At 47.3% G+C, this 27028-nt stretch overlaps 1 long non-coding RNA gene across 1 annotated transcript; it reads left to right on the top strand.

Moving 5' to 3' along the window:
* Window positions 1-261: 261 nt before the first annotated feature.
* On the top strand, window positions 262-27028 carry LOC103237241 (uncharacterized). The gene is made up of 6 exons (XR_012093858.1): window positions 262-798; window positions 6958-7094; window positions 10968-11096; window positions 24113-24287; window positions 26246-26363; window positions 26708-27028. It is a non-coding gene; the product is annotated as an uncharacterized lncRNA (long non-coding RNA).

The raw sequence follows: 27028 nt of genomic DNA on the forward strand, positions 1-27028 counted from the left end.
GCCCACCCCTCGCCCACTCCTCGCCCCTCGTCCCCCGCCCCTGCCTAGAGAGGCGGTGCAGCGGGCGGGGAGGCGCGGCGACGGCAGCGCGCCCAGGCACTGCGGAGGGCCGGCCCCACGTGGGGGGTGGGGAGGGATGCCCGCTCCGCCCAGTCCCCTCAGCGCCGGGCCTCGTCTCAGCCCGCCACGGAGTGGGCGGGACGCCAGGCAGGCGGGGGACGCGGCGGCTGCCAGCCAAGGGGCCGGAGCCAAGAGATTTGCATTGGAAGCGCCATCCTCTTGCGCGTCTGATGAGGAAGCAGAACCCGGTGACCGACTGAGCTGCATTTCTGAAGCATTTGCTGGGTTTTGCCTCGCTGAGCCTCGGGGAGCACTGGGGCGCGGGATGGGGGACCCTGTCACGGAGCCGACACCTGCTCGCGAGCCCCTCCCCCGCTCACGCCGTGCCGCGGGCTCGCCCTCCCCATCTGCAGTGCCCGCAGCGCCTGCCCGCCCCGCCCATCCTTCCTCCTGGGCAACCCAGAGGATGGCGTGAGGACTCCTGGAAGCCCCAGGACGGGACCAGGGGCGTGGTAGGGAGCCGTAGACCCGAGTTTTTATCGTCCTCTGGCGCCGACACTCGGCTGCGGAATCGAGTTTGAGCTCGGTGTAGCTGAAGTTTAAATTGTAGCTGTTTCAAAGGTAGACCCCATCTCACCCCCAACCCCAACCAAGACCTCTGGAAGCGTCCTGCCTGGAAGCCGCTTGTGGGGAGGGCTCTCCTAGGGTGTCCAGGCTCCCGCTGGAGCACGCCTGGAGGTGGTTTGTCGGCCGTCCCCAGAATCCGCCACCACTACCGCCCCACCCACCCGCTCCAGCCGGTGGGAGGCAGGCTGGGTTTCTGAAAGGAAGCCGCTCGCGTGCTGCGCCCGGGGCTGGGGCTGGGCTTTCTGATCAGGAAAGCCCATGGCTCTGCTTTGGCACGGATTTGCCCCCTTTTGGCCGTTTGTGCGCGATCACAGCAGCTGTTGTTGGAGAGGAGAGCAGTGATAACGGGGCTTAAAGCAAATCGGAGATAAGATCTCCGATTTAGACAGGCTGAATTTAAGGCAAAATTCACTGTCCCTCCTGCGAGCACTCACGTCTCTGTAACTGAAAGGCTGGTAATGCAAATAGCATTTCTATCCCAATAATCACAGAATGAGCCTAGAAAGGGAATTAATTGTTTTATAAATTGCCAATGCTATGCGTATCTTCCGATGTTTTTTTTTCTAATATATCTAAGACCCAGGCTAGCGAACAACAGCAATAATAATGATAATACTGTTGGCCAGGACCAGAGAGGCCCAGGGCTGCGGGGATGAGGACGGAATGGCCTCCTGTCACCGCCCCTCCTGAGTCTGCTGGAAAGGCGCCAGCTCAGCAGCCCGGCAGCTCTTCCTGCCTCTCCCCACCCCATGTCCCTGCTTCTGTCTGCGGGGTGTCCCTCCCCACAGGCTTCCTTCCGCCTGGGCTGTCCCATCCTGTTGACCCAACCTGAGGGCTGGAGCAGCTGGCCCTGGACACTGCGGCGGGAGAGGAAGCTCCTGTGTGCCCCTCCGCAGGCCTACCTTCCTTCCTGTCGGGGCCCTCCCCTGGGGTGGCTTCTGCCAGACCCTCCAGGCGAGAACCCTGACCCTTCCTTACGAATGTGGGGCCTGCTGGCCTGGCTCCCCAGCGGGCTGAGAAGCAGGGAGCGGTCTTGACTTGTGAGAGTGATTCAAAACAGGAAAGAAAAGAGAAAAGGGGTAGGAGGAACAGTGTGGTGGTGGCACAATTCCTAGAGATTCAGAGAAAGATGTTTCCCGGGCTCCTCAGATTCAACATATCCAAAACTAAAATTGCTGTTTCTACTCCTTCCCGGATGCAAGCCTTGCCTCCTTCCAGCCTTCACCTTCTCTCTCAAAGCCCTGGATCTGATTGGTCCCCAGGACCCAGCAGTTTTGCCTCAGAAATGTCTCTGTTCTCATTTTCCATTTCTACCCTGGAAATGTTGCACTGGATCAATCTGTCATCAAGTCTTGCTCGGATTAAACAATCTGCAATCCCCCCACCCAACCTCCACCCACACTCCAGCTTATTTTCCACTGCCCAAGCTCCACACTGTGACTGGAACGGCTTTTTAAAAGTCATTATCCAATCATAACATTCTCTCCTTAAAAATGATCTGTGGCTCCTGTTGCCAGGAGATGAAAGGCCATTCAGTCTGAGCTATCCAGTCCGCCTCCAACTATAGGACTTTCACAACCCTCTCCACCTCATCTCCCACCCAGACTTACCCTTGCCCACAGCCACAGCAAACTGCTTGCTGTTCCTCAAACATATGGTGCCTTTTCATGTCTCGGTGCCACATCCTCATTCAGGAAACACTGTGTTGTGCATGCCTTTGTTCGTTTATCCACTCCATTCGACAACTATTTGCTGAGCATCTACTGTGTTCTAGGCACTGTTCCAGGCACAGCAGCAGTGAACAAGGCAGGCCAGGGGAGACAAAGATAAGTACACGTCAAATATACATACAGACACACACACACACAAGTACCATGAAGGTAAGTTCACTGCAGTGCACCAAATTATAACAGGGTGATAAGAGTGTGACTGGGCAACTGGTTTGGTATGAAATATAGGAGAAGCTTGCTCCAAGGAGATGTTTAAGCTGAAAACCTCATGAGAGGATAGAAGGATCCCAGGCAAGTGCACCTAAGTAGAGGGAGCAGCTAAGGCAGTCTTATAGCAGGAAAGAGCTGGCCCCGTGGGATGCAGTGTGGCTGGAGGTGCAGAGGGTGTCAGGGAGAGTGGGAGGGGATGAGGTTGGAAAGTAAGGCAGGAGGAGCTAGGCTACTGAGGAAGTTATAGGTCATGGTTTGAAATGGGGATTTTTTTTCTTTCTTTTTTTTTTTTCAGACAGAGTCTTGCTCTTTCACTAGGCTGGAGTGCAGTGGCGCGATCTCGGCTCACTGAAACCTCTGCCTCCCAGGTTCAAGCAATTCTCCTGCCTCAGCCTCCTGAGTAGCTGGGATTACAGGCACACGCCACCATGCCCAGCTAAGTTTTGTATTTTTAGTAGAGACGGGGTTTCACCATGTTGGCCAGGAGAGTCTCAATCTCTTGACCTCGTGATCTGCCCTCCTTGACCTCCCAAAGTGCTGGGATTACAGGCGTGAGCTACTGCGCCCGGCTGAAATGGGGATTTTCTAAGTACAAGGGGAGGCCATGTACAAGAAATGTACATTTGCATCCCTGAAGGCCTCCTTTGCCTTCTTGGCTTTCAAGATCTTTGTACCACTGTCAGCTGGTTGAAGTCGTCCTTGATAACACCAGGATGAATTGATGGTTCTCCTTTGCTCCCAGGGTACATTGTCCACACCTTCATGCTGGGAGTGGAGCAGTCATTTTGCAAGAAACATTTTTTACAATACTGAATCCTGCCTATGCTCCACCCAGATCTGAACTCCTGAGATGGTGATCATGTATAATCGTCTATTTTTTTTTAGCCAGGGTCTTGCACTGTCACCCAGGCTGGAGTGCAGTGGGGTAATCACAGTTCACTGAACCCTCAGCCTCCTCTGTTCAAATGATCCTCCCACCTCAGCCTTCTGAGTAGTTGAGACTATGGGTGTCTGGTTTGAAATGGGGATTTTCTTTCTTTTTTTTTTTTTTTTTTACAGACGGTGTCTTGCTCTTTCACCAGGCTGGAGTGCAGTAGCGCGATCTTGGCTCACTGAAACCCCCACCTCCCAGGTTCAAGCAAGCACTTGGCTAATTTTTTTTCTTTTTTTTTTTTGAGACGGAGTCTTACTCTGTTGCCCAGGCTGGAGTGCAGTAGTACAGTCTCAGCTCACCACAACCTTCGCCTCCTGGTTTCAAGTGATTCTCCTGCCTCAGTCTCTGAGTAGCTGGGATTATAGGCACCTGCCACCACGCCTAGCTAATTTTTGTATTTTTAGTAGAGACAGGGTTTCACATATTGACCAGGCTGTTCTTGAACGCCTGACCTCAAGTGACCCACCTGCCTTGGCCTCCCAAAGTGTTGGTATTATAGGCGTGAGCTGCTGCACCCAGCCTTGGCTGATTTTTTTTTTTTTTTTTTTACTATTTGTGGAGCTTAGGTCTCACTGTGTTGCCCAGGCTGGTCTTGAACTCCTAGGCTCAATCTGTCCTCCTTTGTTGGCCTCCCAAAGTGCTTAGATTATAGGCATCAGCCACCACACCCAGCCTATAATCATCTTTTTGATCCAGTATCTGTTCTATACAAAGCACTCAAGTTTTTTGGTTTTTTGGTTGGTTGGTTTGTTTTTTTAATGGAGAAAGTAATTGTAGATTGTCTGAAGACCCACTGGAGTTATAGACAGGATATGTGCAAACACCTAGGTGGAAGTGTGGGTCCTTCTATGCCTTTCCCTTAGCTTGTGTCATTGTAGGGTCAGACATGGAAAACTGTCATCTTGGGCATATATATGGTGGATATGGCTTGGCTCTGTCCCCACCCAAATCCCACCTTGAACTGTAATCCCCATAATTCCCACTCGTCGAGTGGGGGACCAGGTGGGGAACTTAGGCTGTTAAGGAAAGCAGCCCAGAACATGAAGTGCCTTTGCATGCCATACTAAGGAATGTATAAGTGGAGCTTTTATCCTAAGGACAAGGGGGACCTGCTGACAGGTTGTAACAGGGATGATGGTGTAGGAAGCTCATTCTGGCCCAGTGTGGAGAATGGACCAGAGGAGTGAGGGTCTGTCACCATTGAGAAGGCTTTTGCAGGCAGCAAAGATGATGCTGGCCTAAACTAAGAAATGGTGGCTGGTCTGGAGAGGATGGAATAGAGATGCCAAGAGCAAGCAGGATTTGGTAATCAGTTGGATGTAGACATAAGGAAGAGGGTAGTAGCGAGAACTGCCAGGTTTCTGGCTTGATTCACTGTATGAAATAGAAGGGACCACAGAGACGTAGTGGGCTTTGGTGGAAAGGAAGAAAATGCCATATTTCAGGTCTGGAGCCCAACAGAGAAAGATCTAGGCTGGAGATTAAAATTTTAGCAGGGTGTAATGGCTTATGCCATTAATCCAAGCAGTTTGGGAGGCTGAGGCAGGAGGATTGCTCAAACTCAAAAGTTTGAGACCAGCCTGGGCAACATAGGGAGACCTCTGTCTCTACAAAATATCAGAAAATTAACCAGGTATGGTGGTGCGTGCCTGTAGTCCCAGTTACTTGGGATGCTGAGGCATTCATTGCTTGAACCCAGGAGGTCGAGGCTGCAGTGAGCTGAGTATAAAATGAGTATGTTGAAAACTGTAGCTGTCACTGCAGAGCTGAAAGAAACACACATGGACTGTTTCAGTTATCTCTTGCAGTACAGCAAACCACCCCAAAACCCAGTGACACTCCTGCGGACAGAAGCGGGACCATGGAGTGGAGGGGAGGCAGCCTGGGCTGCGCTTCTATTTATTGTTCATGATTCTGTGGGTCAGGGCTTGGGGATGGCTCATCTCTGCTCCATGTGGTGTCAGCTGGGCCTGCGTGACTGGGGCTGGCAGGTCCCAGGTGGCCCTGGTCATGTGACTGGAGTGTTGGTCCTGGCTGTTCATCGGGGTGCCTTGGTTTTCTCCATGTGGCCCTTCTCGTTTCACATGTTTTCTCATTATTCAGTTTAGCCTGGGCTCCTCTGCCTTGTGGCTAGTTTCCAAGAGGATAAACACAGACATTTCAAAGTCTTCTTAAGATCTAGGCATGGAAGTCCCACAGCACTGCCCCAGATTCTCCTGGTCAAAGCAAGTCATAGGCAGGGCCGGCCCAGAATCAAGGGGTAGGGTAACAGACTTTACCTCTTGATGCAGAAATGGCGGAGTCACAGTAGAAAGGTTACACAGGACAGGAAGGGTTGTGGTGGACTTTTAAGCTCATAAAATGAAGTTCATAAGATTACAAATGAAGCCATTATATTGATAACACATTTATCCAAATATAAAAAGATAGGCTGGATGAGGTGGTGCACGTTTGTGATCCCAGCACTTTGGGAGACTGAGGCAGAAGGATCTCTTGAGCCCAGGAGTTCAAGACCAGTCTGGGCAACATAGGAAGACTTCATCTCTATAAATAATAAAAAAAATAATTAACCAGGCATGGTGGCACATGCCTGTAGTCCCAGCTGCTCAAGAGGCTGAGTTGGGAGGACTGCTTGAGCCTGGGAGGTCAAGGCTGCAGTGAGCCATGATGGTGCCACCACACTGCAGTGTAGGTGACAGAGAGAGACTTTGTCTCTAAAAAATAAAAAAGATTACATATGTATACACATATATTGTGGTATTTTGGCATTATAGTGCTGCTTTAATACATTTATTAATTATTATTATTATTATTTTTGAGACAGAGTCTCGCTCTGTCACCCAGGCTGGAGTACAGTGGTGTGATCTCAGCTCACTGCAACTTCTGCCTCCTGTGTTCAAGCGATTCTCCTGCCTCAGCCTCCTGAGTAGCTGGGACTACAGGTGCGTGCCACCACACCCAGCTAATATTTGTATTTTTAGTAGAGATGGGATTTCACCATGTTGACCAGACTGGTCTCGAACTCCTGACCTCAGGTGAGCCGCCATCCTCAGCCTCCCAAATTGCTGGGATTACAGGCGGGGGCCACACTGCGCTCCACCTATTAACATGTTTAATAACAAGATCTAGTGTGGGTCTAACAACTGAAGTAATAATGAAGTTATCATGAGCATAAATGAGATTTCAAGGTCTGCAGTAGGTGTTATGCAATATGGAAATATCTGTGATTTCTCATAGTGACAAAGTCACAGGTCACAGGTCCTGCTGAGTCTAGTGTGGTTTGTTTCCTGTAGTTATAGTAAAGAAAACGCTAGGTGTGGTAAGAGGTTAGTGCAAATAAAAATGTGAAATATTTTTCTTAGTCAAGATCACAGACTCCTTGAATTCTATCCACAGATGCCTTGAGAGTCTGAGGAACCCCAGATTCAGCACCCCTGCTTAACCTGCTTTTAAGAAGAAAAAAATGGAACTTGGTAAACTTCACTCAAAGGAGAGAGCCACTAATACCTCCACCTACCTCACACCCAGTGAAGGTCTGGCTGTCCCTCTTTCTTCATCTGTTCAGGCTGCTGTAACAAAATGCTATAAGTGGGTGACTTATAAACAACAGACATTTATTTCTCACAGTTCTGGAGGCTAGAATATTTGAGATTAAGGTGCCAGCAGATTCAGTGTTTTGTCAGGGCACTGTTTCTCATAGATAGAGCTTTCTCACTGTGTCCTCAGACAGTGGAAGGGACAAAGAGGTTCCCTTGGGCCTATTTCCTGAGGGCACTAATCCAAGGCCCGCATGACCTAATGACCTCCCAAAAGGCCCCAGGTCCAAGTACCGTCATCTTGGGAACTAGGATTTGAATCATAAATTTTGGAGGACATAAGCACTCAGACCATAGCGTGCTCTGGACTCCTAACTGAGACTTGCAGTGAAGGTAGAGAAGAAGGACTGAGGCCAAAAAGCAGTGAGCATTTTTGGTCCCAAGCCAAATTTGCCATATTTCAGGTCTGGAGCCCAACAGAGAAAGATCCTGAGGGCCGCAAGACTTGCAGACCTCGCCTCCAGTGGGCAGCTGGAGTGAGGAAAAACAAGGCATGGGGTGAAAGGGATATAAACAAAGTATGGCCTTGGGGGTTAAAAAGTCTGTTTTCATGGGGTTCTTCTGAATATTCTTGGGCCAGTTATTTTAACCTGCTCGCTTCAGTTTCCTCAACTGCAACGTAAGATTTACATAACTATACCCAAGGAAATCAGGGGTACTGAGAAGAGTTTAAGTGAGATAATCAATGTGAACATGTTTGGCAAAGACTGAATTAGTGCTATTCAAACTGTAATGTGCATAGAATCCCTTGGGGATCTTGCTCAAAGCAGGTTCTGCTTCAGTGATTCTGGGTTGGGCCCCAACATTCTGCATTTCTACCAAGCAGCATCCCAGGTGGTACCTAAGATGCTACTCTGAGGACCATGCTTCAAGTAGCGGGGTCTAAACTACTCTACAAATGTGCCTTATTATTATTGCCTTTTTTTTTTTTTTTTTTTTTTTTGGGACGGAATTTCACTCTGTTGCCCAGGCGGGAGTGCAGTGGCACAGTCTTGGCTCAGGGCAACCTCCACCTCCCAGGTTCAAGTGATTCTCCTGCCTCAGCCTCCTGAGTAGCTGGATTACAGGCATGTGTCACACCCAGGTAATTTTTGTGTTTTTAGTAGAGACGGGGTTTTGCCATATTGGCCAGGCTGGTCTCAAACTCCCGACCTCAGGTGATCCATCCACCTCAGCCTCCCAAAGTGCTAGGATTACAGTCTTGAGCCACCATGTGTGGCCCTATTATTGCCATTTTAATATTCTACCCTCTGACCCAAGGAGAATGATAGCTGAAGATAGGGAGGTAGACCCAGCTCATCTCATGAGGCCAGTCTTCTGCTCAGCAGGACACTCTGGTCTTGCAACTCCACCTCCCCTTTGCTGCCTACCACCACCAGGTCATGATGAAGACGGGCCACAGCCAACTCAAAGAATGCTTCAAGCCAAGTCAGTAGAAACTAGTCAAATATGGGGGGTGGGGGCAAAGACTGAATGGGATATTTGTGCAAAAAAAAGAAATGTATGCAGAAAATATTTTGCATTTGTAATGCAGAATATCTCACAAAATTCCCAGAGAATACAACATATGTTTCATCTTCTGGTTTTTTAAGTAAGATCAATCATTCCTGCACAATTCTTCGAAAGCATCCCCTTTCTCATGGCTCTCATGAAGTGAAGAGCCTTTGATAGCTCCTGTTGGTTACATTTACTCTAAGCTTCTGTCTAAGAATGACCAGGAGCAGAAAGGTCAGTGAAGCTGAGAATGTGGAAGATATTATAGAACTCTTGGGCACTGTTGGAGGGAGTGTCAACTGGAACCAGTACCACCACTTAGGAAAGCAATCTGGCTTTAGACAGAAGCTTAGAGTAAATGTTTGACTATGTTTGACTAGTTTCTACTGACTTGAGATGTTGAGATGAAGCATGCACATATCCTATGATCTGTGAAAAACTCTGGAATATATATTTTTTCCAAGGAAGTTCTCCCACAAGTTCATAAGGATGCTGGGGTAGCTGGATGTTGAAGGCAGCTTAGGTGCTTATCACTAGAAAAAGGGATTAATAAAATATGGCAGATGTGGACTGCTGAATACTAAGTAACAGTAAGAAATAACCAACTGGAATTATACTGCAGCACTTTAGATCTTTAAAATCCAGGGGCAGCCAGGAACAGTGGCCCATGCCTGTAATTACAGCACTTTGAGAGGCTTGGATGGGAGGATTGTATGAGCCCAGGAGTTTTCAGATCAGTCTAGGCAACATAGTGAGACCCTGTCTCTACAAAAACTAAAAAACTAAAAAAATAGTTGGGTGTGGTTACAGATGCCTGTAGTCCCATATATGTGGGAGACTGAAGTGGGAGGATCACTTGAAGCTTGGAGATTGAGGCTGTAGTGAGCCAAGATCGCATCACTGCACTCCAACCTGGGTGACAGAGTGAGACCCTGTCTCAAAAAACAAACAAAAGAATACCGAGGGGTAAGGGAAAAACATAGGAAATAGGAAAGGATATATATAGTACGTTATCATTTTTAAAGACATCTCACCTAAAATAATATAACTTTTGTAAGAAGGCATCCATGCATATCTAAAGATATATTAAACATATTAAAGTAGGTGCTATGAGTTGAAGGAAATATAATTAGGGTTTAGAGGTATAAAGGAAAAATAAAAAGTAAAATAAGGGAAGAACTTCATTTGGATTAATGATGAAGTACTTAAAAACTGAGCTTTTAATTCAAATTTCTTCACCTGCGGTAGAAAAATATTAGAGCAAAATCACTCCTCACTCCCCAAACCCTCTTCTACCACAATGTGTAAGGGTCTTCACAGTCCATCCCTGAATGACCTAAACCAAAGCTAGTTCTCCATCTTGGGTGCCATCTTCCTCACCATCACCTCACAACAGGTCTTTAACTCTTCCTCTTTGACATTTTTTGTCTAGAATCAACTTCTTTTCATCTTAGCTTCTTGCTACATCCACCTTCAATATGTCCCTAGCAGACAGGGCTGAGTCCCGGTGTGATGTGGACAACTTCAGATAAAGATGTATTAGGGCCAGGTGCGGTGGCTCATGACTGTGATCCCAGCACTTCGGGAGGCCAAGGCAGGGGGGTTGCTTGAGTCCAGGAGTTCAAGACCAGCCTGGGAAACATGGTGAAACTCCATCTCTACAAAAACCACAAAAATTATCCAGGTGTGGTGGGATGTGCCTGTAGTCCCAACTACTTGGGAGGCTGAAGTGGGAGGATTACTTGAGCCCGGGAGGCAGAAGTTGCAGTGAACCAAGATCTTGCCACTGCATTCCAGTCTGAGTGACACAGCGAGACCCTGTCTGGAAAAAAAAAAAAAAAAGTTAAGATGTGTTAGATCAGGGACTTGTCTTCTGTGGGTTTGGTGACACCACTGATTTGACATAGAACCTTAGGAATTCCCTTCATTGTGCTTCTCTCCCCTGTAGCACATTCCACACAGCATGATCATCTGTAATTCAGGTGTCTCTGTTCTCCGTTAGACCGTAAGTTCATGGAGGATCAGAACCTTAGTTACTGATGTCCACTGCCCAGAACTAATCACATAAGAAGCCTGTCTCTAATAATGTTTGAGAAATGAATGGATTCCCCAGTCCCCTGAATCAGATGATGGAACAATGTGGCCTCTAACTAACTTACACATCTAATTCAAAACTTTAATTGGTTGTAGTTTCAAAGTACTTGTGTAATGGTCCTAGAGTATGCCACATAAAAAATATGCAATAACAAGGAGAGTGTTGTCCTAGTTCTGAAGTCCTGGCATAAAGTACCATGTCCATATTTCCCTTTCCTTCAGGACGCTGAGAGAATGTATGTGTGCTCCAGGCAATGACTGGATGAAACAAAAAAGAGAGTCTGGATATCATTAAAGTGTTCGACTCTTGGATTCCTACGGTTTGGGATGGGAAGCAGAACTGGACTGTAGGTGAGTGCCCGTGCAGGAAAATAGTGGTTATACATCACTGGCACCTTGCCTCTTTCAGAAAAATCAAACCTGTCTTCTGTGCAGTCAGATCTGGCGTGCCCATTACCAGCAGGGTTGGATATGTGCCTGGTTGGCTGCTTATGGGAAAGTCTGCATTTTTTCCACTATTGGAGTGATAGATACACGCAGCAGCGGCCACACCCACCTCCAGCCAAACTGTACAGCACATGACTCAGCATCCTGGGAATCTCCGGCCTAGCTCGGACTACAGGTGCACCCGTCCTGATTGGCACATTCTCCAGGAGGTGATCAGAGCCTCTTGAGATCTGGAGGGAGTATGGCCTGGGAGTGGGGAGGAGCAGGCTGTCATGCCTGTGGGTAGAGGTCGCAGGCTGTCATAACCAATGTGGATGCAGTGCCCAGTACAATGCCTTGGGTCTCTGGAACTGGCTTTTCTTGTACTGATCACTTTCTCAAAAGGAAATATTAATTTTAAAATGTGCTTTTTCATGACTGCCTTTGTCGGACAAGGTGAAAGGCAGTGGTGAAAAAGCACATTTTAAAGGACAGGACATTGTTTCACACCCAGCTAAGTGGAATGAAAAGACCCTCACAGCCCAAGGGAGAGCAAGTAGGTGGTGAAACGGGTTCAGCTAGGGCCTGCCTCTAAGGTCCCAGCAGCACAGCAGCAGCGGTGTTCAGTTCCAGAAGTCATTTGTGGTCTGCTGGGACTCCGGGTGGTTGGCTTCTGCTGCCTGCTGCTCCAGGATAGAATCCAAACTCCAAGCATAATGCAGAACGTTTCAACTTAAATTTGGGTATACGGCTGCTGCGGAAGTGGTGTTTGTTCCCTGGTGCATTCAGGTTTGAAAGCTGCCGTCTGTCCAGCTGTAAGCAGGCTGGAAGGACTAGGAACGTGCTGCTCAGAGGTTGTTTACCTCCCCTGTTCCCCACTCCTGAGTCTCCAACCCTCCCTCTCCTCCCTTCCTCCCCCAATCCCGGGTCCCCACCCCACCCCTCCTCCTCCCCGACTCCTGGGTCCCCAGTCCCTCTACCCTCCTCCACTCCCTTCCCTGTCCCTGGCCTTCCCTCCCCTCTGATGCTCCTCCCACTTTCCTGGGTCTCCAGGTTCCCTCCCATCTCTCCCCAACCCCATCCCCACCCAGTCCCCAGCCCTCCCACCCTCCTCCGCCCACTGCCTGTGGCCTGAGTTCACAAAACTCCCTTCACCCTTTGGGGCAGTGGGCTTTAATAATTCTTGGGATATAGCAACACTAGAAAAGGAATAGGATTAACTGGGAGGAAAAAGTGGAAAGATGAGGAAAAGGGCCGTAGTGGAAGGTAATATAGGTCCTTTAGCAACAGCAAAAATTAGGAAAGATTAGTGTATCTCAACCTTGGCTGCATGTTAGAATCACTTGAGGAGGTCTTAAAAATCACCACTTCAGGCTAGGCACGGTGGCTCATGCCCATAATGCTAGGACTTTGGGAGGCTGAGGCAGGTTGATCACTTGAGTTCAGGAGTTTGAGGCTAGCCTGGCCAACATGGCAAAACCCTGTCTGTACTAAAAATACGAAAATGAGCTGGGCATGGTGGCCCACACCTGTAATCCCAGCTACTTGGGAGGATGAGGCTGGAGCACCCTTTGAACCTGGAAGGCGGAGGTTGCAGGGAGCCAACATCGCACCACTGTATTCCAGCCTTGGTGACAGAGTGAGATTCCATCTCCAAAAAAAAAAAAAAAAAAAAAAAAAAAAAATCCCCACTTCAGCCACATCCAATACCAATGAAGGTGAGACTCAAGACGTGTGTAGTTTTTAGAGCTCTCCAAAGAGATTCTAATGTGCTGCTAAGGTCGAGAACCGTTGCTCCAGATTCAGACAAGACATTAAGGAAAGGACGGTGGCTCTGTTTGTTTCTTTCTGCTGGTTAGCTGAAGAATTAGACAATTGTCCAAACGATCGCTGGTGCTTGTGCACACTCTGTGTCTTACCACATCTGACGATAATTGCTATCAGGCAAGGACATTTAGTATGAATCCACTTAAAAAGAGAATCATGATTTTGTAATCAATGTGAAAAATGTTTGATTGGAACTTCCTACTGAGAAGTGAAATTAAAAGATATTAAAATATATTTTCTTAGTTTAACAAATCTAAATTATAATTGCAACTATTCATTAATTGTTACAAAATGAATTATATGTTAGTCACTTTTCTCAGTATTCATTTCCTAACAGAATTCTATATGATGACATGTTTCACTTGGACTTTTAAACCCTATCGTAGAAGAGGTGGAGTTTTTTGGTTTTGTTTGTTTTGCAAAATAAGAGTTTATCAGCGTGGGCAACATGGCAAAACCCCATCTGTATGAAAAAGTACAACAGCAATCAGCTGGGCATGGTGGTGCCTGTGATCCCAGCTACTTGGGAGGCTGAGGTCAGAGGATCGCTTGAGCCCAGGAGGTGGAGGTTGCAGTGAGCCAAGATCATGCCACTGCACTCCAGCCTGGGCAACAGAACAAGACCCTGTCCCAAAGAAAAGAAAAAATATAAAAAAAAGTTTATTAGTTTTCCTAAAAGCCTTTTTTTATTCTTTGATATTTAAATTATTTTCTTTTGAAGGGCCAAGTGGCACCGTCTTTCTCAGCACTCTGCTCTTCAATTGTGAACTGGTCTAAACATGCCAAATCTTCATTTGTCAATGTCTTGACAAGTATTTGTCAATTTGCCAATATTACTTTTGTCACTTTCATGAAATCCTGTATCTTTTGCAAGTTTTGCAGCTTCACTCTGAAGGCAATTTGCATAATATTTACATTACATTTGCTGAATTTTTACAATGGCAAGAGACTGACCCACAGAAACCTAATCAGTGGGGCAGTAGTGTTAACTGAAGTGATGTTTTAACCTAATCGGTGGGGTAGTAGTGTTAGCTGAAGTGATGTTTTAATAGGGACCAGTTTTAAAAGTGACTAATATATTCACTAATATGTGTATTATGAATATATTATATTCACTAATATATGTATTGTGTATATAATGTATATAATATATTCACTAATACATGTATTGTGAATATAATATATTCACTGTATATTAACTAATATATGTATTAGTGAATATTTTCACTACTGAACTTCCTAACTTCAAGGAATTGGATAATGAACACCTGAGTAATGATAAATAGACATATACTTATTGCATATTGACCCATATATACACAAAAAGGTAACTGTGCACTGTAAAGTATATACTAGTTAACACAGATTATTGTACTTTGTACGTAAATGTGGCATTTCAGACAATGTTACTATTTCCTGTACCTGAAGGAATAGGCATATTAACTGAGTTTTAGTCAGTGTGTCTTCACAAAGGAAGTGACTGCTAGTTTTTCTATATAGTAATCATAATAATCTCTAATACTTATTGAGCTAAGGCTCTGCTCCAAGCCTATTACCGTATTTACACTAGCTCTCTGACCAATATGAATAATGCTGGGCATGGTGGCATTAGGTACATCCAGGTTGTAAATGAGTTCACATGGATGCTCTATGTTGCTAATGCCTCTTGAAATAACTGGAAGCATTCTGCAACTGGTCTTCACCTGTAGAAAGCCTCTCTCCTTAGTCCAGCCTGAAAAAGCATTTCCTTGGCCCTGGACAGGAAGATAGCTCTGTATATATGGCTTTCTGGCCTGAACATTCATCTCAGAACCCTGAGCTGGGTTGGACTCCTCTGGCAGCAGTTCAGACCCCTCCCAGTACAGCCCCTTAGCCCCGCTTCTACACCCCAGTGCTCAGATGTCCACCACCTCCCGAGGCACCTTGTTTTCTTTTTCTTTTTAAACAATTGTAATTGTTCAAAAGTTTTTCCTTGTGCCAAGATTTTTCCACCCACCCCACCAATCCCAGTTCCGCTGTTGGGGAATTACTACCCCAAACCAATAGAATTCCTTTTCTTTCTTCTTTTTTTTTTTTTATAGGCAAAGGCTCACTCTGTTGCCCAGGCTGGAGCCTAGTGGCTCAAACACAACTCACAGCAACCTCAAACTCTTGGGCTTAAAAGATCCTCCCGAGTAACTAGGACTGCAAGTGCACACCATCACACCTGACTAATTTTTTTACTTTTGTAAAGAAGAGATCTCATTATGTGGCCCAGGCTGATTTCGAACTCCTGGCCTCAAGAGATCCTCCCATCCCTGTCTCCCAAAGCGTTGGGATTACCAGCATGAGCCACTGCATCTGGCCTAGAATTCCTTTTCCGTGGGGATATTCTTCAAGGAGCGGAAGGCAGGGTCACCTGAACTGTGGCGAGATACTCCATGCCGTGGGTATACACCTCTGAAGCACTTGTTCAGCAGGCTGTAAACCTAGAACCAGAGATTTTACTGGAATTGAGCAGTCAACTAGTGAAATAAATTAGGACCCATTGAATAAACGTTAAACACAGGCCAATAAATTACTTGTAAAATGTTTGCCTCATCCTCCAAAACAAAGGGTGGGTTTTTCCCCCAGACACCGTGTAGAAGGTGCCTGAAGCTATTAAGGAGAATGTGATAAAGGGTCATGAGGTTAATACCCACCTCTGGGGCCTGCCTGCCTACAGTTTGAGATTCCCTCAGGGAAGTGCCTCTGCATCAGTTTGTTTTGACAGCTGACCTCTTTCTGAAGCAGAGGTGTTCTCAGAGATGGCCCTGGAGTCTCAGTGGCCACCATCTGGCTGGCTCCTCCCTTTCAGAAGGATGACAAGCTTGGTGCAGGAGAAGAAGCAGCCTCGCAGTTCTATTTCGCTGGGCTCAGATGAGGAAGGCAGGTGGACTGTGTACAGAAGGGAGGAGGCCATTTTTAGTTTCCTCCTTTTCTTATGTTTTTTGAGACGGTGTCTCGCTCTGTCACCCAGGCTGGAGTGCAGTGGTGTGATCTTGGCTCACTGCATCCTCCGCCCCCGGAGTTCAAGAGATTCTCCTGCCTCAGCCTCCTGAGTAGCTGGGACTACAGGCACCCGCTGCCAAACCCATCTAATTTTTGTATTCTTAGTAGAGACAGGGTTTCGCCATGTTGGTCAAGCTGATCTCGAACTCCTGACTTCAAGTGATCCGCCCACCTCATTTTCCCAAAGTGCTAGGATTACAGGTGTGAGCCACTGCTCCTGGCCTGCTTTCTCCTTTCCTATGTTGAAGAATGTTTCTGGGTTTGGGAGTTCAGGGGCTTTTCTCTGTTCAGCGGTCTCTCATCATTTACCTGGGGAGAGAATTGGCCTAAAGGAGCAATGTGAAGGATGGCACCCTCCTGTCCTCGTGAGGGGACTCGAGACCTGCTGAAGGCTCCTCTGTGGCCTACAGCATCAGTCCTCCCCACAGGCACATGCCTGTCCATCTGATGGCCCAGCTGGCAGCCCAGCTATGGGTAAGGGCAAGAAGAGTGAGGGTGCTGGATCTAGAGAAGACAGGGCAGGAGGCATGGCTGCCTTTGAGAGAAAACAGCGGTAAGACTGGCACTAAACCCTAAAATCAGGGTTTCAACCCAACTGTTGGGTCCTTGATGGAAGCTTCCTCTCTGGTCTTCACCACTCCCTCAGAGTTTTCTGAGCATGTGTAAAGCTTCCACCATAGCCATCCAATCCTTTGATGCCAGGTCTGACTTTGGTAGAGTCCAGAAAAGGAAACTGAGAAGCTGGGTATGTTGCTAGAAAGATGAGTGTGATAAGGACCAAACACAACTGCACTGGGTGCTGGGCTACATCTCTGTGAAGTTATCTCCCTTGACCTTACTATAAGCTGCCAACATGCCCTTCTCCACAGAGGAAGGAACAGAGGTGCACAGAGAGAAGTCTAAAAACAAGTCACATCGCTGGTGGGTGGACAGGAGCCCAGGCAGACTGCTCATTGCTTCCCTGTCCTGGTGTGGTGTGTGCCTGGGGACCATGGCCATTCTGCCAGGCTGGGCCCACCAAGTGTTCTCTAAAACCTGGAGTCCTTACTCCTGGTTACTGGAACGGTTCCCAAGCCTGGGTGATCGTGAGCTGTCCATTAGGAAGTCCAAATACAGAATCCTGAGTCCCTTCCCTGACTTCATACCTCTGGCATAGGGCCTGGGAGTCAGTAATTTCCAAGCCCTCCTCAAGTGGTTTTGATAATCAACCAAGTGCAGGAACCATTGGGTTAGATCATTAGTGGGGCCTTTGTAATGAACATCATCTAATTCCAGGCACCTGCTTTCCTGGACTTAGACTCAATTATAAGGCTGCAAAACACACTAGTGTATATCTCTGGAACTCTAAGTCTGGCTCTGGCCATTTAGTCACTTGACTAGTGTACATGAAATACCCATCTTGTACCTGTGCTGTTTCAGGAATGGGGATATACCAGAAGAGGCAGGGCTACTGCTCTCATGGAGCATGTAGTCTAGCAGAGATATACAAAAACCCTTTGCTTCCACTCCAGCACCTTTCTTTCCACCACCTTTACCTCCTTGCATCTTTTTTATTTTCCTGGTCTTCAGACCTTATGAGATCATAAACATTTTTATTAAAAAAAATTTTTTTGAGACAGGGTCTCACTCTGTTGCCCAGGTTGGAGTGCAGTTGTGCAGTCATAGCTCACTGCAGCCTTGACTTCCTGGGCTCAAGTGATCCTCCTGCCTCAGCCTCCCAAAGAATTGGGATTACAGGCCTGAGCTACTGCACCTGGCCCATAAACTTCTCCTTTCAAAGTGGAATCTGTGTCCAATTCATTTCTAGACTATCATTTTCTCCTGGACTCACCCCTACACCCAGTCACCTATACCTAGTGTAATAGTTTGCACTCAGTAAATATTTGTTAAATAAATGCGTTTATTCATTCATCAAAGATTTAGAGTGCCTACCATGTGCCAGGCATCGTTGTTGGTACCAGGACAATGATGAGAGTGAAGCAAGCAAGGTACTTAGGGTGCATAATTTAAGAAGACACTTACTCTAGGATCATGCAAGTGCACCTGAGCCTGAGGACCTCCTTAAATGTTGTGCCCTAGGTGCCCTGGCTCTTTGCAGGGATATGCATGTTGCCTGTCCTAAGTCTTTTTCATTTGTGTGTGCTCTGCCTTTTCAACCAGATTGTGAGGCCTTATTCTGGTTTGTCTCTTCCTCCTCTTCCTGCACTACCTCCTACCTCATACGGTGTTTTCTAGAATCTTGTCCCCGATCATCTGCCTGGGAATCCCTGGTAGCCCTTGTTTAAAATTCAATTTTCCAGGCCAGGCATGGTGGCTCACGCCTGCAATCCCAGCACTTTGGGAGGCCAAGGCCGGTGGATCACTTGTCGTTAGGAGTTTGAGACCAGCCTGGCCAACATGGTGAAAACCCGTCTCTACTAAAAATGCAAAAAAATTAGCCAGGTATGGTGGCATACGCCTGTAATCCCAGCTACTGGGGAGGCTGAGGCAGGAGAATTGCTTGAACCTGGGAGATGGAGGTTGCAGTGAGTCAAGATCGTGCCATTGCACTCTAGCCTGGGCAACAAGAATGAAACTCTGTCTCAAAAATAAAAAGTAAAAAAATAATAAGAAGATAAAATTCAGTTTTCCAAGTCCCACCTATTGAGTCAGGTTCCTTGAAGGTGACACTGAGGAATATGCATCACTGACAAGCTCCCTGAGTGGCTGAGGCACATTGAGGACCCCTGGCTCACTGGTTTGTTCAGTCAGTAGGATTAATGCTGAACAATACTAGAAGAACACAGGGAGAAGACAGGGGAACAGAGGTATTTAATATGCATCAGTGCCTTTGGATTCTGTTTACAAAGACAGAAAAGGAAGGCAAGGGAAGAAGGCAGTCTAGAGGTGTACATGCTGGCCTGGACTCTGCCCTATATGCTCTATAGGAAGATCTTGGTCAGCTCACCCTTGCACTTTAGCTGGGCCACTCTGGGCCCTGCCTCCTCCTCCCCTCCTCCTCCTCCTCCTCCTTCTTCTTCTTCTTCTTCTTCCTCTTCCTCTTCCTCTTCCTCCTCCTCTTCCTCCTCTTCTTCCTCTTTTTCTTTCTTTCTTTTTTTTTTTTTGAGACAGTGTCTCCCTCTGTCACCTAGGCTGGAGTGTTAGTGGCATGATCTCGGCTCACTGCAACCTCTGGCTCCCAGGTTCAACCAATTCTCAGCCTTCCAAGTAGCTGGGACTATAGGCACATGCCACAACCCCTTGCTAATATTTTGTATTTTTAGCTGAGATGAGGTTTCACCATGTCGGCCAGGCTGGTCTTGTACTCCTGACCTCAGGTGATCCACCTGCCTCAGCCTCCCAAGGTGTTGGGATTACAGACATGAGCCACTGCGCCAGGCCCTTTGACTCTTTTTGAGTTGCCCACACTGCCTGCCCAAGGAGCTAGAGGCTGACACTGTCAGCTGCTTTGGCAGCTGTGCCAAAAGTTTCTCTGGTGTGGGGTAGAGGCAGGTGGGTTGATGGCTGGCTGGGGGATGGGCATGAGTGTGGCAGGGCAAACAAGGCACGTGGGAAGGTCTGTAAGTTCATCTCTGACTTCTAAGACGGGTAGCTATCATTTTTACGTGCTTCACATGGTATGCTGCATCAATGCCCACACACTTTGGGGTGACAGATACATATTGTTTAATGGTAATTATCTGGATGAGAGAAATCACTTGTGTGAGTTACCAGTAAACCCAGTTTGCAGGGTGGAGCACACCTTTGGCTTTCCCAATCCATTAGGCCCTTGGCGGTATCACCATGAGATTCCTCTTGCTGTCCAACCACACCCAGCTCCCTCATAGAAGAGTTCAGGAGTGAGTCTCAAATCTGCATTTTAGCTTGTTCTTAAAAGGATTCAGGCAGGGAGATGGAGGACATAAAGTTCAGCTCAGGAGGCAATTTGGGACAGTGTTGGCATCTGGGTAACCATCCAAGTGTCCCTAAATGACAAATTATTGACATAAGGCTTCCAACAGCAGGTCATTAAAGTTGAATTAATTAATAACCTATTATTTGCTTGTAAGGTTGAGGACAGTGGTTTTGAAGCTTTTATGTGTATCACTATCACCTATTAAGCTTGTTAAACAGGTGCCCCACCCCAGACTCTTAAGAGCTGAGGCCTGGAAATTTATCCTTTCAACAAAACTCCCCAAGCACTTCACACACACACACACACACACACACACACACACACACACACACACACACCACGAGCTTATCTCTGGTTCTTGGAACTAGGAAGTTCTGCAGTGTTTTTTTCTTTATTTCTTTTTTTTTTTTCCTTTTTGAGACAAGATCTGGCTCTATTGCCCAGCCTGGAGTACAGTGGCGCAATCTTAGCTCACTGCAACTTCTGTCTCCCAGGCTCCAGTCATCCTGCTTCAGCCTCCAGAGTAGGTGATACTACAGGCACACGCCACCACACTTGGCTAATTTTTGTATTTTTTGTAGAGACAGGGTTTTGCCATGTTGCCCAGGTTGGTTTCAAACTTGTGAACTCCAACAATCTGCCGGCCTCAGCCTCCCAACACTGAGATTACAGGCATGAGCTACCACACCCGGCCAAGTATTTGTTTCTTAATTAAGGCAGGGTATTCTGCCTCCACCCTCAGCCTTTTCTTCAAATGTGATGGTTTGTGCTCTGTCCACTTGGCCAAGATGGAACTACCTTTTCGAGATCCCCTTCCCTGTACAGTTCTGAGTTAAATTTGGCCAGAAGAAGAATTTGTACCAGGTTTGGAAGATGTGAAGCAGCAGCCATTACTCTCAGAAGGTCGTCAGGGTTAAATGTGGTGACAGACACAGGCCAGCGGGTTCCAGCTTGTGCTTGCTGTCCTGCACTGCACATCCAGTCCTCTTCCTGACTGCTGATTCCAGGACCGGCAGCAGCGCCAGCCCCTCCCTCAGATGGCATTTCCACGGAGGAGGGACCACAGGCTTCTCTTTTCCGCCCCTCCACAGCGACAGGATGTGCTTAGCTTGTCCAAGGCACTGCTTGGCAGCTCCTTCTCTGATCCTCCCATTCCTCCAGGGCCTTCGCCTCTCCAGTTCCTCCCAAAGTTGTGTAAGATCCAATTCCTATAATAAGTGTGTCCCTTATCCCATAACTCCAAGGGGTTCCCTTCCCTGACTTAACCCTGACTGTTCAGTAAAGAAGTACTTCCCATGTCTGAAATAAATCAAGACCTGGGAATTAGGACTTCCATTTAGATCCAAAGGAATGTCCATGGGATGTAAAGATGTGTAAACACCGTGAAGGCAGCTAAAAGCTCACCCATTGGTCTTACGTTCCATGATTATAGGGTAATTGAAAAATGTGATTTCCCCACGTTCTCTACTGGCAAATACAGTACCTTGGGCAAAAGCAGTACAAGTCACCCTTTCCTTTTCCTCCTGCCTTTCCTTTTAAGCTGGTGTCCTTGTTCAGACCACAGCGTGCATATATGGTATGTATGTGGTAGCTTGTCATTTACTGCAAAGAAGCCCTGAGTCCAGCCTGTAACAGAGTCCATTCCTAGAATCATTAAGTATAGACAGGTCACAGAATGGCCCCACCAAAATGCTCCATGAAAGGATAGGCATTCTTTGGCTTGTTGTACAATTTTTTCTCTGCTCCAATGCCAGAGCATTGGTCAGCCATTCTTTTCTGACCACCCATGTGAAAAAGCTCTGGTAGGATCCTGGATTGTCCCTACCATAGCCTTCACAATACTGTGCTGCTACTATTCACTGGATGTCTGTGTTATGCACTAGATGGCAAGTACTCTTTTTTTTTTTTTTTTTTTTTTGAGATGGAGTCTCGCCCTGTCGCCCAGGCTGGAGTGCAGTGGTGCAATCTCAGCTCACTGCAAGCTCCACCTCCCAGGTTCACGTCATTCTCCTGCCTCAGCCTCCAGAGTAGCTGGGACTACAGGCACCTGCCACCACGCCCGGCTAATTTTTTGTATTTTTAGTAGAGATGGGGTTTCACCATGTTAGTAGCCAGGATGGTCTTGATCTCCTGACCTCATGATCCGCCCGCATCAGCCTCCCAAAGTGCTGGGATTACAGGCATGAGCCACCGCGCCCGGCTGATGGCAAGGACTCTTAGGATGGTGTCTCTCATCCAGTCACTTGGCTCCCCAGTGTCCAGCACAGCACCCGCACAGAGAAGCATGCAGTAAACATTTGTGGTGTGAGTGATGAGCCATGCGGAGGTCACATCTGCTTTGAGGCTGGGACTTTCCTATCAGGCAATATCCTCATTTGAAAGGGCCTGGAACCAGGGGCCAGGTCTGTGCCCCCTTTAGAGTATGAGGCCCACATACCAGGAGACGGAGCTGTAGAAGGGCCAGCTACTGGCCACCAGAGACCTGACTGGTGTGTGACCTCCTGTGGTGCCTTGCCAATGTTGGCTGATCACAGGCTACGTCAGGGTTGATAATCCTGTGGCACAAGAGCCCCCCACTCCATTCTCCAGAGCCCACACTCCCTAATCTATTATGGCCTTGAACCTTCTCAAGATAACACCTAGGCAGCTGCTACCAGTCATCAGAGTGGCAGCTATAAATGGAAGCCATTCTTCACCCTCAGGCAGCCTCTGAGATCTGTCTCACCATCATCCCTGCCATCCGAGGCATCACTATTTTTGTTTATGGGGAGGCATGAATACCAAACCAAAATATCAACAAGTGAAGTAGAAATTGAGTTGTAAGTAAATGATACCAAGTTTATCCAACTCAAGCAACCAATAAACCAACCACTTGACTGGGAGAAAAACATTTTTCTCCCAGTCAAATGGAAAAGGCAAAAAGATGGCTTTGTTTATATGCTATGATGTCACTTTTATTTATTAATTAATTAATTTATGTATTTATTTATTTTTAGAGACAGGCTCTTGCTCTGTTGCCCAAGCTAGAGTGCAATGGCATGATCATAACTCACTGTAACCTTGAGCTCTTGGGCTCAAGTGATCCTCCCGCTTCAGCCTCCTGAGTAGCTGGGACTATAGGAATGTGCAGCTAATTTCATTTTTATTTTTAGAGATGTGATCTTGCTGTATTGCCCAGGCTGGTCTCAAACTCCTGGTCTGAAGTGATCCTCCTGGTCCTGCCTCCTAAAGCACTGGGATTACAGGCACAAGGCATTGCACCCAGTCAATGCCACTTTAAAATGGGAGTTTGGTATGGACTCAAATGTCTGGGGACAAGACTGCCCCCACTGGGGACTCCTTTACTACAAAGAAACCTCCTCTCCCCCTCCGCAGCCCCACATGCAGGTCCGGTAGGAGTCTCCAAATCCCATCTGTCTCCCTGCGCTGCAGTTGCCTTGCTTTACCTGCAGAGTTTGGCATCCGGTAGCAATGTCTCGAACCCCCGGAGTGTCAGGTGAGGAGAGGAGAGGCCAGCACTGTGGTACAATGGAAGGAGGGGACAGGAGGCAACCACTTGGCTTCTCGCCCCAGTTCTGCCACTTACAAACCATGTTACCTGTGATAAGTCAACATTTGGGAGCTTCCACTTCCTCACCTGTTAAAGGAAGTCGAGGCAGTAGTTATTAGTTGCCTGTATGTATGTATCTCGTTGGGATATTGATAATATCATATAACACTGAAAAGGCTAATGTGAAAGTGCTTTAAGTAAGAAAGGGGAAAGTTTTTGTTTTGTTTGCTACTTTATAGCACACAGCCTGGCCCATAGTACAGTGGGGTGTTCAGTAAAAGGTTTGTTGAATGAACAAATGTGAACACAAAAATCTTGCTCCCCTGGGAGTGGAAGGGGAAGTGAGGTGAGGAAGGTGCACACAGGGGGGCCTCACAGGTGGAGGAGATATTGTATTATGAGACTGAAGGGGGCTACATGCTACATGCTTTCTAGTTCCTCTCTGTGTTTGTGTGTTGAATATTTTTTGTATGTATTCAATGTATAATGAAAGCTTTTTTAAAAAATTAATGAACAAACAAACAAGTAGACAGAAAAACCCCTGTGAAGTGCCTTCCCAAAGGAAGCTATTATTAGTGTGAGTACAGCTTTTGCTCTGCCATTAAAACAGTTCTAAGTGATCTCACTTAATTCACAAAGGTTCTATGTTCGGGCCAAACATTGCTGAAAGGTGGAAGAATTCATGGAGAGAAGGTTATACCAGGAACCAAGATCTGCTTTTTAAAAGGGAACATGCACGCTTATCTTTTGGCTTGAATTCACTGTCTTTTACTTATATGTGGTCCCTCCTGTGCCGAGTCAGCATGGGGTTCACGTAAGCCGTGGTTCTTTGCTTGTGCAGTGGCCTCTGCCTCGCTTCTCCTTGCGAGTCTTACTCATCCTTCAAGACCTATCCCAGGCATCATCCTTTCCGGGAGGTTTCTCTGAACCACCTCACTGGATTAAAAAGCATTGCACACCTTGGCATGTCTATGGCAGTGGATCTCCATTGGGGGTGGGTGACCTTGTTTCACTGGGGACATCTAGCAATGTCTGGAGACAATTTTGATTGTCATGACTGGGGGTGGGGATGGAATGTGTACCACTGGCATCTAGTGGGTAGAGGCCAGGGATGGTGCTAAACATCCTACAGTGCACAGCACAGCCATCCCCACAATAAACTGTCTGATCCAAAATGTCATTAGCACTACTGTTGAGAAGCCCTGCTTGACGGTATGAAGTTATCTCTTTGCGTCTCAGTAAGGACCCATATCAACCTGGGAAGACCCAAGGTTGATTCAGCCTTTTGTCCCCAGCACCCAGTACACTGCTATTAACCACACACACAGATACACGTGTGAATATGTATATATAAACTATGTATATCGATATTGGGTGGGGTTTTTTTTGAGACAGGATCTTACTCTATCACCCTGGCTGGTGTGCACTGTTGTGATCATAGCTCACCACAACCTCCACCTCCCCAGGCTCACATGATCCTCCTATCTTTAGCCTCCTACAGGCATGCACCACCACACCTGGCTAATTTCTGTATTTTTTGTAGAGACAGGTTTTTGTCATGTTACCGAGGCTGGTCTCAAACTCCTGGACTCAAGTAATCTGCCTGCCTCAACTTCTAAAAATGCTGGGATTACAGGCTTCAGCCACTGTACTTGGCCTTTTTTTTTTTTCTTTTGAGACAAGGTCTCGCTCTGTCACCCAAGCTGGAGTGCAGTGGCACGATCACGGGGCTCACTGCAGCCTTGACATCCCTGGTTCAAGCAATCTTCCCACCTCAGCCCTTCCGAGTAGCTGGGACTTCAGGCAAGCGCCACTGTGCCCGGCCAGTTTTTTAAATTTTTTGTAGAGATTGGGTCTCACTATGTTGCCTAGGCTGGCCTGGAACTCCTGGCTTCAAGTGATCCACCCACCTGGGCCTCCCAATATGCTGAGATTACCGACATGAACCACTGTGCTGGCCTGTGTTGTTTTTTTCATTCATTCATTCCTCTATTCAGTGTAAAGTGCAGTACTTAGCTGGAGATGCACAGAACTAAGGTTCCTGCTCTCAGGAAGCTTGGCAGTCAAATGGAGGAAAAGTTCACGTCAACACCCAGTTATTCACAAGACAGGTTGAAACAGGGCCCTAATAGAGGATAGGCAGAGTGCTCTGGGAGACCTGATGATTAGGTTGAACCAAAGTAAGTTGCTGACATGCTACCTTTTTAACTGGAAAAAACAGCAATTTTGTATGGTTCACCCCAAAATGTGGTTTAACCTACATGCTTTGGACTGGGTTGAAGGTGACAATCAGACTTCACAGAGGAGACACAGGAAATGTTTCCAGTCTTGACTTCTCCACTGCATGGTCCTTCCCTGAACACAAGACCATGTATTTTCTTCCCCAACATCACACTTCCTGGGAGAGTGTCTTGCATTTATAAGGCCTTAGTAATTTTTTTGTTGAGTAGGGTTCAGGTAACTATTGGTACTGCAAGTTGGTTTTTATTATTGTGACTGCACTTTTACCCCCAGAAACTCTGAAGAACAGTGTTACACAGGCAGAAAATTTGTAGTGTTTTCCTAGTGGCAACAGGTACAAGAAAACACAGTCCCCTAATACCACCCAAAGCCACAGCCTGTCAGGGGAACCATCGTGGAAACTGTCAGGAGCTAAAGGTCCAGGGCATAGCTGGTGGCCATCTGGGAGGTCAGCTGCCCCTGGCGGTGTCAGGCAGCCCCATGCACACCAGGCCATGAGCCTTGGCCACTTACTCACCTTGTGTTCTGCAGCAGGTGGTGGAAGATAAACAGCTCAGAGCTGGACTCAGAACTTGGCAGAGTCCTGCTTTCAACTATGTGCAGCCAGAAAACTCTGGAAAACTGAACTGTTTATTAAGGTCAAACTTTGGTAAGTCTGATAAAGTCTGGCTCCAGGTGTCAATCTAGTCTCTTGAAAGAATTGCCCAGAAGCTCATTGCTGATGGCTGGATGTTACCAGTGGCATACAGCCTCTGCTTGTGGGTGGAATTCGGCAGTTCGGACACCGCCCCACGGCTCCTGATGCAAGCCTGGGCAGGAGCTAGAGCTAGGGGCTTGCAGCCAAGCAGGAGATAAGCCCAGGGGAACCCTGCAGGTTATCCAAACATCTGCCAGCTGGACTAGCTCCAGGCCACTGGTGACCCCTGCCATGACACTGGACACCAGTAGCAAGAAAGCCTGCAATCCAGTATGCTTCTCCTTTCCTTTCTACAGGTCTCCTAGAGAGTGGAGCTAGCTCCCATCCTTCCAAATGCAGCAATGACATTAAGAACATTTGTTCACATGGATCACAGTTGGTGTTGGAAAGTTGTCCTACCTGGACATTGCTGTCAGAGCCATGGACTAAAATACTCAGTTCTGGCCTAAATAAAGCAAGCTCTCAGTGTCAAAGGCTTTTTTTTTGAGATAGAGTCTTGCTCTGTTGCCCAGGCTGGAATGTAATGGTGTGATCTCAGCTTACTGCAGCCTCCGCCTCCCAGATTCAAGCAATTCTCCTGCCTCAGCCTCCTGAGTAGCTGGGATTATAGGTGCACG

Source organism: Chlorocebus sabaeus, chromosome 8, assembly GCF_047675955.1.
Source record: "Chlorocebus sabaeus isolate Y175 chromosome 8, mChlSab1.0.hap1, whole genome shotgun sequence".
NCBI classification, from domain to species: domain Eukaryota; kingdom Metazoa; phylum Chordata; class Mammalia; order Primates; family Cercopithecidae; genus Chlorocebus; species Chlorocebus sabaeus.